General features: G+C 31.8%; 1 pseudogene; it reads right to left on the bottom strand.

Annotated features, from left to right (window-relative positions):
- Window positions 1–4705: 4705 nt before the first annotated feature.
- LOC120177841 lies at window positions 4706–20314 on the bottom strand (annotated as a pseudogene).
- Window positions 20315–21823: the final 1509 nt, after the last annotated feature.

Here is a 21823-nt window from a genome sequence, read left to right as displayed (position 1 = left end):
TATATATATATAATTAAACATAAGTGACTAAAATAAAAGATTCTAAAATTAACATTAACATTTAATAATTATGCATATTAAAGAAAGAAGGGAAAATTAAAAATAATTAGAATTTATATATAGGACGTTAATGAAGCTTGGAGTCTTCTTGGAGAAGACAATATCTTGGCCATTGGATCTACTTTTGATCCAAGGGTTGGAATTTGTTGGTACCTTTAGCCATGGATCAGTGACATCACACCACCTAAAAAGTTAGTCCAGCATTTAGTGCTTTATCTCATTTCAAAAACCAAAGTCAAATTTTTCCCTCCTACACCATAAAAACTGACAGCTAAGAGTAGTTTAGGGTTTTTTTATTAAATGTATATATTTGTAATACATGTAAGCTAATTATTAAATGTTAATGTTAATTTTAGAATATTTTATTTTAGTCACTTATGTTAATTATATATATATTTATGTATACTTATATATATATATATATATATATATATATATATATATATATATATATATATATATTTATTCAAAGTGAGTGGTGAGACAAAACTTTATAAAAGAAAGATTTTTGCGTGAAATTTTTTGATTTTATTTGGGAATTTAGAGGGAAATTAGGAAATTTTGAGAATATAGGGAAATTGGGAATTTAGAGGGAAATTGGGAAATTTAGAGGGAATAAAAAAATTTGGGAAGTTGGCGCCAAATATAGTGTCCAACAAGATATTTTGGGTTAATTAGGCTCATGCTCCTCCAATAATCATCATTTTTCCACTTGTATTTGATTTTTAATTTCTTTCATTTTAGTCATGGTTTAATTGTAAATATCTTCTTAAATTTTCAATTCGATGCAATTTATAGAAACACCATGTATAAACTATATAAAGTAGTAAAATATATAGTTTATATTTATATTATTTTTCATTTATATTATAATTGTTAGATAATTTTTTGTACAAAAATTAAACGGTATAGTTTATATTTATATTTTAGAGAATTAATCACGTTTAATACTAATATTCATTTTTTTATCAAATTAATTATTATTTTATTACCAAAATTATTTATGTTATTAATGTAAACTATTAATATATATTACATAATAAATACTTTTATTATTAATATTATTTTTTCTTTATATAAATTAAACTATATTAATTTTCCTTTGCATTATTAATAATGTTTTATCTAATTTACATTTAATAATTATATTAATTTTATTAAATAGTTTTATATAATAGGTCTATTTATATTAATATAATTATCATAATAAATATTTTATTATAACATTTAAAAAGTAATCATATTAATATTTTAATTACATCATAAGTTAAAAAACTGATAATTTATAAGATTTATAAAAACATGCAGGTCGGGTTCGGATCCAAAATTTCCAGGTCCAAATCGGGTTCAGGTCAACACCAGTTCGGACTTGAGTCGGTTTCGAATCGCCACAGTACAGGTCAAAAACAATTTTGACTCGAGTCGGTTTCAGTCAGTTTTTCAAGTCGGGTCAGCTTTTTACAACCCTACTTGGGCTGCTCTTCATGGGCTAACCTCAGTTGTGGGCTCGTGGTCTGTGACAATAGAAATAAAAGAGGGAGAAAGCCTTTTTAAGGTTTAAGGTGAAAATGAGCTTAAACAATAAAGAGAACTTTTATACTGAAACTTCAGAGGTAAATCTACTTTTAGTCCTTCATATTTGCATGAATTTTTATAAGTTAGTCCCTGTCTGCGTGTTTTTTTTTATTTTTTTACGAATTTGATGCATTATTTTGTCTATTCTCATTTTGGTCTCTTATTTATTTTATTTTATTTTAATTTGAATTAACACTATTTTTATTTCATTTATATTTTTGGTCACTGTTATTGATTTATTACTAACCTCTAACTTATTAATTACTAACTCATTAACTTTTTTATCCAAATCAATTTACGACCTTACGGTGAGCTGCTCTGGGTTAAGATACACATTATTTATGGTCCAGATAAAATTTTAAAATAATCGCTAACCTACCAATTACTGACTTACTAACTTTTTAATTTTCATTCAAATTATTTGACAACCTTGTGGGGGGCCTAAGATCCACATTATTTATCGTCCGGATAAAATTCTAAATTAACCGTTTACTCTCTAATTTTATTTGATTCTTTAATTTTGTTTATTATATTTCAGCCCTTTAATTTTTTGTATTTTAATTTATACATTTAAATTTTCAATATTTACATTTCAATCCCTTAAATTCTAGTATTTTTTTAAAAAAAATTGCATTTTCTTAATTTAAGCTTTACAATATGTTTTTATGCGTTTTTATTCCTTTATTTGATGTATTTCAATTTTAGGTCCTTACTTTAAATTGTTTCAATTTAGACCAATTTTTTAATACTTTTAATGTTGTTCGATATTTTTAGATTCTTTCCAATTTAGTCCTAGAATCTAGATTTTAGATTGAACCTTTAGGTTTAGATTTATTTTAATTTAGTCCTTAATGGATTGCTTAAATTTTAGTTTTAGTCCTTAAATTTACGTTTCTTTAGATTTAGTCCTTAAACTTGTAAATTTAGAAGAATATTCGATTTAGCCCTCGCCTTAATGTCCAAAGGTCCATTTCGATTATTGGATTAAGTAATTGGTTAAAATTAATTAGGGTTAATTACTAGACCCTATACTTTAGATTAATTTCATTTTTATTCATTTAATTTAGGGAATATTCAATTTGGTCCTCGTCTTAATGTTAAGGTTCCATTTCGATTATTCGATTCAATAATTGATTAAAATCAATTAGGATTAATATTATAGCCTTCATTTTAGGTTTATTTTTACTTTAGTCCTTTAATTTATGGAATATTCAATTTTGTCCTCGCCTTAATGCCAGTGGTTCCATTTCGATTGTTCGATTCAATAATTGGTTAAAATCTATTAGGATTAATATTAGAGCCTACATATTCAGGTTTAGTCCTCTAGGTCTTTTAAAGTTCATAATTTGACACTTTAAGTTAGATGAAAGCCTTAATTAACCTATTTAGTATGATTAGGTTTGATAATAAATTGTTTGATCGTATTTTGATTTCAAAAAAAAAAAGATAATGTTCATTTATTAAGGAGTTAATAGAGTATCTTCAACATAAATGTTTAGGGTAACCACTGTTAGTTCTCGAAATAAATCAACATCCTTTTCAAAACCTTGCATCATGATTTCTAAATCATTGAGGCAAAGTCATTTATTGGGTCAATAACGAAGCTTCCGCTAGTGCCTAGGGGCAGTCGTTATTGGTCTCGGTAAATCAACATCCTTTTCAAAATTAACATACATAATGAATTTTAAATTAAATAAAACTCTGAACTCAAAGTTTATAATTTTAAAATATAGGGTAATCAACTAGGTACCAAATTTTAGGAGTTGTGGGTGTGCTAATCATTCCCCACACGTAACTGACTCACCGAACTCGTTTTTGATTTTGCATACCAAAACTTGGTACTTTTTTATAAAATAAAATATTTTATTAAAATTACATGATTTTAGGTGTTCCAACAACACCTTAAAATGATTGGTGGCGACTCTCATCTTTTCCCATCATTTCATTAAAAACCTTTTCAAAAAAACTCCATCATCGTAACTAGTCGGCTTTTCCCCCGAAGGGGCGATTGTGATATATCTGCAACCATATTGCATTCATGAGGGATCTAGATGATATTAATTACCCAACACTTTTGTCGTATATGGTGGATAGAATGAGCTAGAGGAAAATGGCTTGACATAGTTTCAGTATTAGAAAAAAGGTTAACAAAAGTCGAAGAGTCATATTGGACCTGAAGGAACTCAATACCAAGGGGCCATGCAGTTTGAAGATAAAAAAATAAACCCCATTATTGTTTGTATGTGTGTACTATATTAGATATGTAATTTGTGCAAGTATACACATCAAACAAGTAATATAGTAGTGAGTGAGTATCGTCTCCACATGGATTAGAGGGACTTCAAGTTAAGTTTATGCACTTAAACTATAAACAAGGAAGTGTAAAATGTTATGAACAAGTGAATGTAAATGTTGTGGCAAAGTATTGAAGAGGATGAAATGCTATGGCAAATTAATTTGAGAATTAGGGTATGACATAAGATAACTTGACAACCTATTACAAACAAGCTACAAAAATGATAAATGAGCGAGTTTACTAAGGAATCATATGCCTTGTCTTCTATGTTCTCATCTTCCATGAGTATATTACTCAACAAAGTCTGCTAAAGTGTTTCTAGGCTATCTTGAGTAAGAAACTTGATAGTAAAAATGTTACATCAATACCTCTCAGTGTAAATAGTAGTAGAATTCTATCGAATAATTCCTACCTATTTTAATCATTGAAACCATATCTTTATCTCTAAGGCGAGTTAGGTTTTTGCTTCCCAGCTCAACCCCATTGTTCACGTCGATCTAAGCCTAACGCTATCGATATTAAGCATCAAACATAGATAACGGCTATCTCTCAAAAGCTCTTACAAATCTACGCATTTAAATATGGAAAATATTAAACCATTCGTTCAAACAAAAATATATTCATCCTTAGTAAACTCGCACCAAATAAGTTAGTTCATGGCGGGGCTAGAATTAAACATCTTTAACATTTGTTTCATTACAAAACCACAAGAAAATAAAAATGAAAAGCAACTAAAGGAGAAAGGAAACTCCCAAAATGTGAGCTATTGTGAGCTTTGAACCACCTTAGCAAACTAGCTTATCTCAAAGGCCTAGCTTTATTATCCCCTTGGAGCTTGGCTATGAAAGACACCACGAAAGGGGGAAGAAAATAAAGAAAATGGAGTCTTTGTAGCAGTCATCTCTTCCTCTCTTTCTTATCTCATACTTTTCAAAAGCTCCTTAAAATAAGGGTGTTCTTATCTATTTATACTAAGGGCTCCTAGGGTTTTGTGCCCAAATTCCATTTTTACCCTAAATGGGTGTTTAGTTCATAGAATGTAACATTATCTCTATAATAAGATTACCGGAATATAACATTACCTCACACATTACTCGAAATATTATATTATTATGTTTGATTTGTTTGGCAGGAATGTAAGATTACAATATTTGGCTAAATGAATAAAAATTACTAAAATGTATATTTTACTAAATTGTCCTTGTGATATATTTATTTTTTATATATTTTCTTTATGAAATTTATATAATTATTTTAAAAAATTTAAAAGATAAATGGATTTAATAAAAGGGTTTAATTTCATTTTAACTATTGAACTTCATATAAAATTCTAATAATGATTTTTTTACAAATCTAAAAGACTTTAGGAACAAATTTGCAATTTACCCTTTTTATTTAATTTTCTCTTTCTTCCACTTTCGAAGGTCATGTGTGAAAATGGGAAGAAAACAATGGCAACTTCAATTTTAATGGAAAAACAAAGAATTAACAAACCTTTTTTTGCTTTGGATCAATTTAGAGAGAATTATGGAAAACGTGAGCAACACTTTGTGAGGGAAACTTTGCATCCATCTTCATGTGTACATTGTCTGTGTGAAAACATTGTCGAGGATCACAATCCATCTCAAATATTAAAATTGAAATGGGTTACATGTTTTTCTGCAAATTATCATGGCATCTCAAATACAAAAACAAAAAATAACATAAATCTTTTTATTTCCAAAAGAAATATAAAAAAGAAATCAAATGAGAAGAGCCAAAAGGTTTTTCTCAATAGAAATAAAAGCAAAAAAAATGGAAACTAAATCAATGATCAGAAGAAAGTTATTTTTGAAATAATTCTTTTGTTTCAAGGACATTTTAGTCCAAATGGATGGGAAATGATAAATAGCTAAACAATTGTGGGGATTAATATTTCGGGTAAAACACCCATAAAATTTCACTGTTGGAAATTGTTTATTACCCCTTATTGGGAATCTTTGCAATTTAAACATAACCCTCTAGTAATCATCTTTTCTACTATCCAACCATAAGGGAGCATTCCCTTCACGTGAAGGGATAAGTACAGTTGGAAATGAGGTTCAAGTGTGGGTTGGACAGATGGTAAAGGGAATTCATGTGATAGCAGCAAATAAAATATCTTTATATTTTTATCATTTTATGCGCCCAATAATACCATCACATTCAACTACATGAGTCTAAATGCAAATGCCTAACTATGAACACTATCTCGCCCAAACTTGAAGGATGTTGTGTCCTCAATGAATGAGAACTAAATTAAACTAAACTACATGAAATGCAAATGGGAATGGAAATGGAAGTACCTCACTGTGGTGCTGCTGCGTTGTCTTGTTTTCTTTGTGCTTGGTGAGCTTCTTCCTTGGTGTAGGGCTAGTCTGGTCATATTCTTAGGCAGTGCGTGGTAGCATAGTGGTCTCAGACGCCTCAGTAAGAGGAGTTCACGCATGACCTGCTAATCTTTTCAATCGATTTCTGGTCATTTGTGCGATATTGTGTTGCGATATTTCTGGTGATAGAGGGATTTCATCAGCTGACTCGTCGGGTTTATTCTCATCTTGTTCAAAATACCTTTGCTTGACTTGGGACTCTCGAATTTTCTACTCACCTAATGTTGTTTTTTCCTTTATCAACCACCAAGGGAGGGAGGGCAAGTAGTGTCGGGCTCAGCTGGGATGGGCTCCGTAGTGGTAATATCCTAGGTTGGAGTTGCGTCATTTTTTGGCTCACCCTTAGAGGATGTTATAACATTCCTTGGAATTGTCAGTAAATATTCTAGAAAGGGAGGGAAATCTTCTAATGTGAGGGGAAGAATCTCCTTAAAATAAGAGGATAATACTTCATCTCTTTTCTTCACATAAGTGAATAATGTATGCAAATATCTCTAAAATTCACATAAGTAAAGAACATATGCAAATCATTCCTCTTTGGACCCCAATAAGGTTTTTGGAAAATGAGGGAAATAATTTTATGCTTCACATAAGCATCTCCTTTGATTTTCAGGATGATTCCACAACACTAGCTAGTCTTGCTGCAGCAATTGTCTTTGCACCCATATCGAGTGTTTTCTTTGGGGTGTCCTCGTTAAAGCCCAACAACTCGGGAATCTTGTCTTTGGTAAGACCACTTTTCCCAATGATGATTTCGTCAAACGTGTAGTCATATACTTTCTTCTTCTTGCAAAGTGTAGTGATCAAACTGAGGAAGATTAAGGGGCTTAATTTTTGCTTCAGCAAGCATAGACTTCATCCACAATAATTTTCTCGATGTCAATAGAGCGTTCGACAACAATCGAGTGAAGAAATAACATCCGCTGTAGCGAGACAGTTGTATGATGAGAAGTAGCCATTAACTTTATTTTAAGGATGTGATTCCATAATTTTTCTTTTGGTTTAACACACCTCATCTCCACGGTCAGCTTATTTGGTGTTGCTCCCTTTCGACTACTACCTTGGAAACACAAGTCTTGGAGGATTCCTTGGTAGGTTTCATCATATGTATGCTTAACAAAAAAGGTGTGTTGATATGTCATGTTTTTCAACTTAAAAAATCGATTGATGGTCGATGGAGTGAACTGAATCTTCCCCCTCGCACGAAAATAGAGGGTTAAGGGTTGGTGAGATCAGCTAGAACTCCTTCACCAAAGTTACAAGCACTTCATCGGGGTGTTGCACAAATATCTTTATTGGGATTTTCGATGAAGCTCAAATGATCAACCGAATAGTTTACTAAGAGGTGGTGAATTGACTTTCTGAGTTTAAGGAGTAAGGAGTATAAAAAGATAGGAAAATTTGCACAAAGATTTATAGTGGTTCGACTTCTCAACCAAGTCTACATCCACTGCCTTAGCTCCACACTAAAAAATTTCTAACAAATTCACTATTTTTTCTTTCTTTTTAAAAGATCAAGAAATAACATTTACAACTCCCTAACTTTTCACAACGTAAGCTAGAATCAATTCCCTTTAAAAAATGAATAAAGATGTAAATAAGAAAAAATCTAAAAGGTAGGTGTTTACAAGATTAAGCTCACTAAAACAGTAATATTTACAAGAGAAAGGAAAATGAGAATGAAAAACTCTTCTCTTGTGTTTGATTGCTTGGATAGGTGTTCGAACCATTCTTCAAGTGTCCTTAACTTGTTTTTATATGTTGGAATGAGTTTGTAGTCGTTTCTAGCCGTTGGGGATAACTTTTCTGCAAAATAAAACTGCCCAGGACAGGGAGTATCGATAGTCCTTTAATGAGTATTACTACTACCTTTGTAATATTTAAATAAACTAGCATTTAAAGACCATTGGGCTTGGCCAGTATCGATACTATGCTTCATGGTATCATACCACTGTGTAAAGTAGTATTGATACCCCTTTCAGTATCAATACCTATTTTGTATTCTGGAATTTGAGTAATTTGGAAAACATCTGATAGTATCGATACAACCTAGATAGTTCGATACTTATCTTACCTTTGGTATCGGTACCACATGAATATTTTCGGTATTGTTCATGAAGTATCGATACTGTAAGAACAGTATCGATACTACGTACACAAAAAACTTGTTTTGTGCTAAAATTCTAGTTTAATGGACTTTGAATTATTTTTGAAAACTTTGAACAAATTCAATCAAGTCCAAAAAACATTTTGCCGTAATTTGTTATATTAAAATATTATAAAACATGGTTCAATAATCTCCCCCTTTTTGATATAACAAAACGTTTGAAAAATTGTTTTGACAAAACTCCTCCTTAATAAAATATTTCATGAAAAGATAAACATTTGGAAAATATTAAGCTCCCCTTTTAATTATTGAAATTGAATTTTTCAAACTCATACTTCTCCCCCTTTTTGTTATATCGAAAATAATTCAACTTTAAAGTTCAAAAATAACAATGAAGAGTAAGTGGTAAATTTTAGCATAAAATCATTTGAAAAACCAAAGTTCCCCCTCAATAAATGCATTTCAAAAAATTTGACATTAAAAGCATGACCCCTAAAAGACATTGAATTTTAACAAAGATAAACAAACAAGTTAGTAGTACAAGAAATTCAATATATTCAAGTCTAATATACTTTATGCAAAACCAATTGTTGTATTTAAGTGCACGTGCATAAAGTTATCCAAAAATGTTATGCATTTAAAAAATTGATATCAATTGTTAGAGAGATATCATTTACAATAATTCACATGCTTAAACATTTAAATTAAGATAAAAAATTAAAAATTGTAAATACAAAACATTAAAACCAATTTTGACCAAAATTCATTGTGATGAACAAACATTTATGAAAAATTATTAAAACTTTAGAAAGTGTTCATCACAATTCTTTTTAATATACATGAGATAGAAAAATAAAATCATTTAAAATCAAAACTCATGCATGCATACAACAAATAGGAAACCAATTAATCAAAGAAAAAACATTATTCTTAGATGTTACCCATCCTTTTCAAGTGTGGCTAGAGCATTTGATTATCTTCACTTTCATCACCATTGCTCCCACACACCTACAAGAGACATTTATGTGGATTTTGGTATCCAAATTGCTTTGGATCCTTGAATGTTAGTTTCAATGTCCATTGTTCCCTCAGGAACCCATATTTGTCTGATTTTAAAACGTTTTCCTTTTTTAAAGGACAAGTATGTTCAATGTGACCATGATAATGACAATGTGAGCATTTGTCATTATGAAATTAGATGAATTATTTTAAATAATTTCATTTTCTTTTGTTAAGCATTAAAGCTTAACTTTTAAATCAATATTTTCTTTTTCAAAACTTTCAATTTTTACTTTTGAAAGCTCTAAATCATTTTTCAAAATTTCATTTTTTTTTCAAAATCCAATTTTGCTTTCAAAAGAAAATTATTCTCAACTTTAAATTTTGAAATCATTTTCTTGTATTTAGAGTTCATGGTCTTAAACTCCAAAAATAATTCATCATATGCATCTTGTAACTCATTAAAAGAATATGAATTAGATTCACTAGAGTTAGAAGATACCTCGGGCTCTTCAAGAGCCATTAAGCACACCACCTTAGTTGGTTTTTCTTTCTTATTTCCATAAAGTTCTTCGAGCTTTTTCCAAAGCTCCTTGGCATTTGAACAAGAAGAAACTAATTCATATATATCGGGACCAAATACACAAAACAACATGTGTATGGCCTTAGCACTTTATTGAGCTTTTTTTCGTTCTTGGGCACTTCACTCATTCTTTTTCTTCTTTGGAGAAGAGTAGTCGTTCTCAATTATCTCTTACGCATCAAGATCATTAGATTAGATGAATAGCTTCATTAATTTCTTTTAATGATGGTAGTTGGCTCCATTTAAGTATGTATGCTTATTGATCGGTTGGGAGTCTTCCATGTGGAACGAGCTGGAGGTGGAAGCTATCTTTTCGATTGTGTCGGAAATGGATAGAGCTTCTTCAATGATCGTCTTAAGGTTGTTAGACATTTTAGTGAGTAAATCTCTAATACCAATTGTTTAGATTTTCGATGAAGCTCAAATGATCAACCGAATAGTTTGCCAATAGGGGGTGAATTGACTTTTTGAGTTTAGGGAGTAACGAGTATAAAGAGATATAAAATTTTGCATAAGGATTTATAGTGGTTCGACTTCTCAACCAAGTCTATAAATTCACTAATTTGTTCTTTTTTTTACAGTATCAAGAGATAACCTTTACAACTCCCTAGCTTTTCACAGGCTAAGCTAGAACCAATCCCTTTTACAAAAGGAATAAAGATGTAAATAAGAAAACCTCTAAAAGGAAGGTGTTTACAAGATTAAGCTCACTAAAACACTAATATTTACAAGAGAAATGAATATAAGAATGGAAAACTTTTCTCTTGTATTTGATTGCTTGAATAGGTTCTAACCCTTCTTCAAGTTTTCTCAACTTATTTTTATTTATTGGAATGAGTTTATGGTTGTTTCTAGTCGTTAGGGATAAATTTTGTGCAAAATAAAAATGCCCAGGACAGGGAGTATTGGTACTCCTTTAATGAGTATTAGTACTACCTTTGTAATATTTAAATAAATTAGTCATTACATACTGTTGGGCTTGACCAGTATCGTTACTATGATTCATGGTATCGATATCACTGTGTAAAGTAGTATCAATACCCCTTTGAGTATCAACACCTATTTTGCATTCTGGAATTTGAGAAATTTGGAAAACATATGTTAGTATTGATACTTCTCTTACCTTTGGTATCGATACCACATGAACAATATCGGTAATATTCATGAAGTATCGATACCGTAAGAACAATATCAATACTACGTACCCAAAAACCTGGTTTGTGCTCAAATTCTAGTTTAATGAACTTTGAATTATTTTTAAAAACTTTGAACAAATTCAATCACGTCCAAAAAGCATTTTGCCTTAATTTGCTATATCAAAATATTATAAAAACATAGTTCAATAATCTTCCACTTATGTACGTTCACAACCTCCACCACTTCAGTGCTGAAATCATCTTCCTCATTAGTTGGGAATACGAGTCCTTATTCGAAATAAACATGACGACCTTTGATGCATTGAAACTTGTATTTGTTTGCCTTATCCTTGAGCTTGTTGATTTGAATTTTTTACGAAGTTTGCAAATAAGAAGATGCATCGGTCACTTGTTTGAAATGAGGCATAGTGGAGTTAAGATAAAGTGAAACAAGCTTTTTCGTTTTGATTATGGTGTTTGCAGTGGCTACAAGGAAGAAGAATAGGGGAAAATAAAATAAAGAATGAAAGAGATGGAAAGATACGGGAAAGAAAGGGAATGGGGGTTTTAATGGGGGTGATTTGATGTGTGGTAGTTTTGGGAAGAGGGAAAAAGTTAATGAAGAGTTAATGTTAAATAAAAAGTGGGAGAGAGAAATTAAAAATGTGATTTGATTTAGTGGGATTTGAAAATTAAAATTAAGGAAAATTCTTCCTTTTGTTGCCCAAAAATTTTGAGGAAGTAAAAGTTAAGGTTTTATCCCAATTTTTCTTGTTAGAATTAGGAAAAACCTAACCAAAAGTTGCAATTATCTTGTCTCCTTATCCCAAGCCACCACTTTTCGAAATATGAAACACAAGAAACCTAAAAAAACATGTGAAATATAGGTTACAAAATAAGGAATAAAAAGGCAAAGAATGTACGAATAAGATAAAATAAAAAATTTATTTATGAACACAACATAAAAGAAAAATCTATAGCAAAATAAGAAAAAGAAAGGTGGGTGCAAACTCTTATACATCATGAAGGAGTGAAGACTTGTCACGCAATATGGGAGCACTAGTGTAGGCCTTCAGTCTTTGGCCATTAACTTTGAATATTGTGCCATCATCGAGGTTCTTGATATCTACAGCTCCATGAGGGTAAAGCTGATGCACTTCGAATGAGCCTGACCATCATGATTTGAGCTTTCCAGGGAATAACTTGAGCCTAGAGTTGTAGAGGAGCACTTGTTATCCCTCATGAAAATGTTGTGGCAAAAGATGTTTGTCATGTCACTTCTTGGTTTTCTCCTTGTACAAATGAGCATTCTCATAAGCTTGAGCTCAAAATTCTATTTCATTAAAATCTAATAGCATTCTTTCTCCAGCCAGTTGAGCATTCATATTAAGCTTTTTTATGACCCAGTAGGTCTTGTGCTCTAGCTCCACCAGAAGGTGACATGCTTTACCATAGACGAGCTTAAATGAGGACATCCCAAGAGGTTTCTTGAATGCTATTTTATATGCCCATAATATTTCATCAATGTTTGGAGACTAGTCTTTTCTTTTGGGGTTGACCATATTTTTAAGTATTTTACTTATTTCTCGGTTAGAGACCTCAACTTGGCTATTGGTTTGGGGGTGATATGTTATAGCAATCTTGTGCCTTACCTCATATCTTTGTAATGCTTTGGCAATGAGCTTGTTGTCGAAGTGGGTTTCTTCATCACTTATGATGGCTCTAGGGGCTCCAAATCTCGTGAAGATATTATTGTGAAGAAACTTGATGTAACACTCATTTCCCATATACGTCCCCATACACAAGTCACTGATGTCACGTGACTTTTAAAATATTTTCTCACTTGAAAACCAATAAAATTTTGTTTCTTTAAATAAACGGTTTAATAATATAGTTTATAAAACGTTCTTCAACTATATATAAATAACATTTAAAAATTCATCAAACAGTAGTTTAAGTTCAAACGTACTATAATACTACAACCAAATACCAAGTATCTTATCAGAGTATCACAACATATCTAAGTACATGCCAACTAGTAATATAAAAATAAACATATAGAGATGTCACAATGTTATTGATAAGGCAACCATTGACAGATGATATCTACTGCACTTCTCACTCCGATTCGTACACTAAACCTAGGTGTGAAAATCATCACACGCTAAGTATTCACTTAGTGAGGCATAATATAAAAAAAAGGCATTTTAAAAACATGAGTAAACCATTATAAGATCAAAATACAATTTATCATATAAAATACATAAACGCATAAAAACTGACTTGATAAGCCAAGTTTTTGTCAAATAACCTGCGAAATAGTATTTTGTATGCCTATCATACTCATTAATCAGTATATTCCAAAATATCTATTCATAGTCCAATGTATGACAAATGAGAATGCAAGGCACACAATAAGACCTAAGTGTCGCAATAACATATAGGTACTGTGGTACATATCAACACTATACTAACCATTTTCGGAGTAGTAATCCCATACAACTACCATCCTTGCACACAAAGTGCCATAGTACACAAAGTACTACTCCAAGTACACAAAGTACTGGTTTGGAAATGCAATAATGCATTAAACAAAATCGATAGATATCCATCACACACCAAGTATGCCAATTACATACATGGTGCTATAGTACAAAAAGTACTACTACAATACCACCTTATTTATGGTATTACTATTGCATCTATGAATCTCCATGTATATACAATAGGCTTTAAAAATCCAAATCGCAGGTTAAACAATTATTCCAAACCATCAATAAATAATAATTTGTGTGAAACACATATATTCATCAGTTCATACCCTAAAATCATTCATAAAATCATTTTCATAAACTTTATGAAAATATTTTAAAATGCATTAAAACATATTTAAATAGAAATGCTCAAGGTTGACTTATCGCAAGTCGTCCTCATATCATATAAGTACATAATAAATGCACTCATGTGGTATGCCTCACTATTGTTCCCTACTATCGAAATTTGATTGCCTTTCGCTTTGCTCGTATCACGAGTTCGATCATGATCTACATGAGCATCCATACAAAGCATATAAAAATATAAAATTTATTTTAGTATTCTTACTAAAATTTCATACTTAATAATAATACTCCAAAAGTACTATTATTTTCGAGTTCTTCTAAAATTCATTTTAACTTTTCCTTTTTATTTATATTGGGCTCTTGTTATTAATTCTTCAATTCAAGGCCCAAATAAGCCCAATAATTTACAACATTAAACTTTCATCCCAAATACCACAACAATGCCATATTTACCATTTAATCCACCAACTTTCTCAATGTTTATCATTTAGCACTCAAACTTTGTCAACTTTCCAAAATGGCTAAAGTTCACATTCTAAATTCAATTTCAGTCCCCAAATATTAACTTCCAACATAGTAAAACAATTATTGAGCAATTATACAATAACCTACAATTTTTTCATAATTATCGATTTGGTCCCCCAACTTTCACAAAATTACATATTGGCCCAAAATATTTCTATGGCTTGTAGAACCTTTCTAATATCATTTCTAAGCCACATAAAGTTTTTCAAAATTTTCCCCCATCATCTTCCTCAAGCCCGAATAGTTTATGTACCCAAGACTAGGGTTTTCATGATTTTACTTGAATTCGATTCAAGCATGAGATCAACCTCGATTCAACCTTATACATCTCTAAAATCAAAACTAATCAAATTTCATCATAACATAAACTTCCTCCAAGATTAGGGTTAGGCCAAAATTACTCATAGCTTATATAGACATATATAGTTGATTTTAATCATAAGTCATGCTTGGAATTATTTTACAACCTCAAAAATATCAAAATCCTTCACAAGTTCCATAAAACATAATGTGAACATAAACCCTAGAATTTGGTATCTTTGAACACAAACCAAATTAGCAAGCAATAATGGTACCAAATTATAGCGTTTTTTTAATATAAAAATTTTCTATTTCACGGCATGATCCAAAATCCAAAGAAAATTGCTCAAAAATGAGAAATAAATTTTATCTTACCTTATTAGGGGGTGCAAGACTTGGTTGCTGAAAAATGGCCTAAGTTTAATGAAATTTCTCATGAATTTCATTTTAATTTACCTATATTAAGCTTAAATGAATTAAAATTCATTTAATGTGAAATATCCATTTTACCATTAATGAAACTTGATATTTATAATAATACCAAGTCACATAACCTTATCATCTTTCCAAATTCAAAGATAAACACAATATTTTACCCTTTTCCAATTTAACCAAGCAACTTTCCAAAAATTGAAATCTTGCCACTTTGATCAAACGATCCAAATTAAACTTGGAAATAAATCTTCAAATCTAATGATCTGTATTATTTTATATCATTGTAACATGTGTAAATAATATTTTTCAGCCTAATTTATCATCCTTTAATTTTTTCCAAAATTTCTATTCGATCTGATTTACCGATTTCTTACCGGACTTTAACCATTTCTAGTTTTCAACGTAAATTCTGGATCAAAAATCTGATTTCAATAAAACCCCACTCTCAAAATTAAACTATCTATTATGGAATAAAATTATTTTTGGGAAAATTACCACTTAGGTCCCTAAACTTTTCCTAATTTTCCCCTAAATGTTTCCTAATTTTATACTTTAGCCACTAAACTTTCAAAACTTACATTTTGGTCACTAACCAAAATTTGAGGTATTACACTTGAGGATAAACTTGGATTCATTCTTCATTATAACCACTACCTTGACCCAGTTAGACACGTAGTCCATTGCTAACATGATGTATAAATCCTCAAATGAAGAAGGGAAAAGTCCCATGAAATATATTCCCCATACATAAAAAAGTTCCACCTCCAGGATATTTTGCAATGGTATTTCATGCCTTCTAGAGATGTTTCCAGTTCTTTGGCATCTATCACGAGCCATATAGAATTTAAGGGCATCCTTGAAGAGTGTGGGCCAATAAAACCCAGATTGTATGACCTTTGTAGCAGTCTTTACCCCTCCAAAATGACCTCCACAAGGAGTTGTATGATAATGAAATATAATCTCCTTTTGCTACTCTTTGGGGACACATGTTTTAATCATTTGATCAACACATTGCTTGATTAAATAAGGCTTATCTCAATAGTAAACTCACACATCATGCTTGAATTTTCTCCAGCCCTGGCTATTCAAATCAAGAGGTAAAATACCACTAACAAGAAAATTAATTATATTAGCATATCATGGAATTGTCGTAGTAAATAAAATTTTCTTTTCAGGGAATTTCTCATTTATTTATAAGTTTTGATCACATTCTACCTTGTTTTCTAGCCTAGAAAGATGATCAACAACTTGATTTTTACTACCCTTTCTATCCTTAACCTCCAAGTCAAATTCTAACTCTATACCTTTTTGTGATATCTTGTAGCCTAAAATAGCGCCTTCGGTCACCATGAAGTGACACTTCTTATAATTCATCACTAGGTCAGCTTCTTCACACCTCTTGAGCACCTTTGCTAGAATGCCAAGGCATGTTTCGAAATTATCTTTAGAGACAAAAAAGTAATCCATAAAATAATCTATTAAATTAAAAAGGATAAATTATAGAATCAATCCAAACAATTTTTTTTAAAAAAATTAAAAGGTCACTATACATGACTAAAATGCAAAAACATGATTAAATAACAGGGACTAAAAAGTAATTTCATCAAAACATATAAAAGGCATGCAAGAAAAAGGTAAATTACGCACACGGCGGTCGAAAACACCAAAGCACTCCAGAAAATTCACCGAACCTAGATTTAAACCCCCTAAGGCCTATTTTAGGACTTAAAATACCGAAAACCCCTTAAACCTAGTTGAAAATACTCAAAACCCTTCGACTCCTGGACTCCGGCGACAACCCCTCGACCCAGGTATCACTCCGATCTAGTTCCTTTTATTTTTTGTATTATTTACTACGAAAAGATTGGTTGTTGCTTCTGTTCGAAATAAAATAAAAAAATTGCTTGCTATTCGATATATATATTAATGTTTTTTGAACGAAACTAGAAAGCTATGTTTTTGTTTTGAAATCTAAAAAAAACTTGTTTTACTGAGATCCAAAACCGAAAGCAAAACACAAAAAAAATAAAATAAAATAACAAAATAAAAAATAAACGTTTATTCGAATATATAAAAAAACTAAAAGGAAATAACCTTTGAACTTGTTGTTATTGCTTCAGAAAAACGTTGTGTGTTTGACCAAAGATTTTCTGGTTTTTTGCGAGGGTCTTTATACCCATTTTACATAGAAGTTACAATCATTATTCTTTTTGTTTATTATCTCTTGTTTTTGTAGAGTTGTGTGGAGTGTTTGCTGCCGGCGTACATGAATGATTGGGGCAGAGTCAGTTGGTTGTTGGTTGGGGTAGAGAAAGACGCAAGTCAATTGGGGATTGGACTGCTAGTTAAACTCGGGTCAGGTCTTAGTTGGGCCCTGTATCGGGTTTTCGGTAAGGTTGGGTTTTGGGTTTTAATTGATTTGGGCTTTTGAGTTTAAAATAAATTGTAATAAGGTTTGGGTTTTTTTAGTTAGGTTTTGAGTGTAAAGTAAATAAAATGGAAAAATGGTGCTCACAATCTTCCATCAGGTTCGCAGCGGATACGAATTTGATCAAGTTCTCCATCGAATGCAGCATATCGATGTTCTCAACCCCGTCCGGCAATCCTACTTTTCCGGGAAACTGGAGTTGCAGCAAACGGATAGGAAGTCCTGATTCGATGGCTCGATCGATCAATTTCTGGATTCTGCCTGCATTATGGGGGTGTTGTAACCATAGTGACAATCACTCCACGTTGTGCTAATAGACGACCGATATCTAGCATGGGGAGCAAGTGGCCTTGAGCCATGAAAGGGAACAACACAAAGTGGCCTTGAGCCATGACTGTAACTGCGAAAGAAAGTGAATTGTAAGCACAAAGGATGCAAAGTTTGTTATATATAGCTAAGCTTCTAGCTGAATTTTAAGATAATATATCATAATAAATTTTTATAATATTTGATTTAAATTAATTTATTAATAAATTAAATGATAAATACTTTAATGATTAATAGTACTTGGGGTCCCAAGTTTTGGATATTTGAACCGCATGTATATCATATGGCGATTATATACTAAAGTAAAAAACAAACAAAAAGGGGAAAAGAAGTTTGACACGGAAGTTGTTGTAAAGAATAATAACTATAATGTTATCTGATAATAATTTTACTATTAAAAGATTAATTACGATATGTATCATTAGTCCTATATGGTTAACCACTCCACATTTTTTATCATCCAAGTTAAATTTTTCTTTTCATCTTTTAATTTTATGCACGTTATTTAGGTTACTCGAAATAATTATTAATTTATATTAAAATATTTTTCGATTTTGAATATACAAAATGATTATTAAAACTTTTAAATGATTACATAATAATAATTATTTTATCAAATTATTATAAAATTATTATTTAATTTTAAAAACTGCTATAAAACAGATGTTATCAGCCAAATCAGTGGCCACAAGTATTTTGATGTTGTCTGTAAAATACATGTGACGGTGCTCTTAGTGGTCAAAACAAATGAACCCATTCAATAACATTACTTGGAGACCAAGTCCTGAAAGAATCATATCGAGTACTTCAATAATTCATACTACTTGGGGTCCAAGTGGACCGCATATGATAAATGACATGCCATAGCCTACTAGGAAGGGAGGGAGGGAGACTTGGGGTCCAAGTGGACCGCATATGATACATGACATGCCATAGCCTACTAAGGAGGGAGACTTATGATACATGACATGCCATAGCCTACTAGGAAAGGAGGGAGGGTTTATAATTACGAACAGTTCACCGAATACTTGTTCATTTACTCTTGGAGATAGTCGTAAATATAACAATAAATTTGAATGAAAAATTTAGTAATTAAGTAATTACATGGAAAGTTTAACATCCGATAATGATCATAACCACGTATCAATAACAATACACATAGGTCCGATGGTATACTTTCGAAGTTTCATGGTTGACTCATATTATCCCCTTTGGGAAATCTCAGCCTTTCCCCCTCCATTGTAATTCTTCATCCAAGGTTCTTATAAAAAAGTGGCTTGCAAATAGTTGACCAAGAATTACTATTGCCACTAACACCGTTCAGTGGAACAGCAAATGATTTCACTTTAACAACAAATAAGGAGACAAGAGCTCCTAATAGAGTACTTACCGAATATGAATGCAGCCTTTTTAATTCATCATACACCTTTGGCTTTGAGACACGAGAAGGGAGTAAATTATCCCACTTCTCACCGCAAATCATGAGATTGTTGGATGATATCTTTGATTAATGATGTAATGTTAAGGTAGGAAGAACCACTCACTTCAACTGCTTTCTTTGCCTTCTCTCCAAACTCTTTAGCTCTTTTCCTTCTCTCCATTCCTTCGTCTCCTTCATCCATCAATTTCTCTATTGCATTTTTAACATGTTCCTTCTTCAGCAAGAACCCAGATTTCTCATCACCAATGTTCGTAAGTTTGTGATTCCAAGGCTCACTCCGATTTTCAGTATTTGTACTGCAAGTTTCTCGTTAATGAATTGGTCTCCGAACAGTGGCAATGTAACAATGGTATGCCTGCTGAAATGCCTTCGATTGTCGAATTCCATCCACAATGAGTTAGGAGGCCTCCTACTGCCCTGTGTGACAGAATCAGTACTTGGGGAGCCCATCCCTTAACTACAAGTCCTCTTCCTTTCGTTCTTTCCTCGAATCCATCCTCTGCCATCCACTTCTCGACTTCGTTCGATGTTGCGTTATTTCCTCTTAGCACCCAAATGAATGGCTTGTTCGATTCCTCTATGCCCAAACTCAACTCTATCAGCTCTGGACACTTTACAGTGCTGATGCTTCCAAGGCACGCGTAGATAACAGAGTTGGTTTCTTGAGAGTCAAGCCACTTCAAACACTGTTGCTCATCGATCGAAGCCTTGTTACCTCTTTCAGCCTTATCCGACTCGTCTGTGTGGCTAAGAGAAACTGGACCTACACACCAAGTTTTTTTTACTTCCTTGTACGAACAATAAACATCAAAAAGTTCATTTGATAAAGTAAAAATTATGGACCTTATTAGCATGGATCTAACATTCTACTTGATGCGAAGGCGACACCATGCATGTCTACAACATATTATATGTGTTCTTGTCACCTCCTAAAGTTTTTTCCATCAAATACTTCAATGAAATATCATCCTTAAGATTGTAGTAGAATCCGAGCGATGAAAAAACATGAAAGAGTTGTTCAAGGCGTACACAAATATTATCCTTAAAGATATTTTGCAAAAATGCGTACCCTCTAGAATTCAACGAATACTTCTACAAAATAGGAAGACTAAGAATCTAAGAATACTCGGCTTAAAATGGGAAGAGAATATAGTATAAAATCAGACCTGTTTTGAGACTTCGGTGGTCCTCGTACGAACAAAAAAAAGTTAGATCCTACTAAGAGATTTAAATTACAGTGTTGACACTCGTTTTTTCCGTCCTAAATATAAATATTATTATTATTATTACTTATTATTATTACATATTTTGCACCACCCCATGTGAAGCACTACCAATTGAGTAGACCCATGTCCCGTCAACATTTCATCTACCCCAATTCAACAACTCCAACTACATGCAAGATTGAAAATGAGGAGATTAAAAAAAAGGGAAATAGAAGAAAATAAGAGAAGGTTGCCACCACTCATGCCTCCCATGTGAAGCCAATAACGCACGTCATTCTCCCCACCAAATATGCACCCAATAGCAAACAAGAAATCAAAATATCATCAACATCAACCAAAGTCAGAAGAAAAAGAAAACAATTTAATCCCGAAAATTTCGGGATTTCACTTTACCTACTCCAATCAAAGTCTCACCAAAATGAAGAAAATCAACATGCAACGACAAAGGAATTTGGTGAAGAAAATGGAGATAAAATAGAGGGGAATGCCATTCGAAAAAAAGAGGTGTTTATTTTTCTTTAAGAAAACAACTGAAAACAGGGGAAATATTCCATCTTTCAATTCAAAAGCAATAAAATCATTTTTGAGGTAATCCTAGTTTGGTTTTTAATTTCCAGTACATGTTCTTTATTTATTTTTTAAACCCAAATCAGCAGTAGAACAATCTGTTCTCTATGTTTATAATCATTTTCATATTCCAGTAACTAACCCAAAGAAATCAATGCATGTTCCATCATAAGCAAAATAATTAGGTCGATATAAAAAATTATAATAAAACAAAGATGATCTGGGATGGGTTTATCTAAGTCGTTCAAATTCCAGTCGGTAACTCCATGTTATAACTGTTAGAGTCTAGTCGCCAAAAAAAAATCTGATGTTAATATTAGTAAATGAATTTTTTTTTGAATTAAAATTAGTAAGAGTGAGAGAGAAAGATAGCTTACCTTGATCGGGCGTCGGGGTGTTTCTCGGTAGTCAGATGTCATAGGTCACTGAGGGTAATTATTTTCCTCCTCTAAGGTTTCGAACCAGGATTTTGGGTAGCTTTTAGGGGAATCGGTTGAGGAGGTTTCGGTTCATTCGGGGTTGTCGTTTGGATTCCTTGACTGGAAATTTATAGGGTGTTTTAGTTGGGAG

The sequence above is a fragment of the Hibiscus syriacus genome, unplaced genomic scaffold (genome assembly GCF_006381635.1).
Source record: "Hibiscus syriacus cultivar Baekdansim isolate YM2019G1 unplaced genomic scaffold, ASM638163v2 tig00112339_pilon, whole genome shotgun sequence".
NCBI classification, from domain to species: domain Eukaryota; kingdom Viridiplantae; phylum Streptophyta; class Magnoliopsida; order Malvales; family Malvaceae; genus Hibiscus; species Hibiscus syriacus.
Note: the sequence above shows the minus strand (reverse complement) of the source record. Positions and strands in the feature narration are given on the sequence as shown.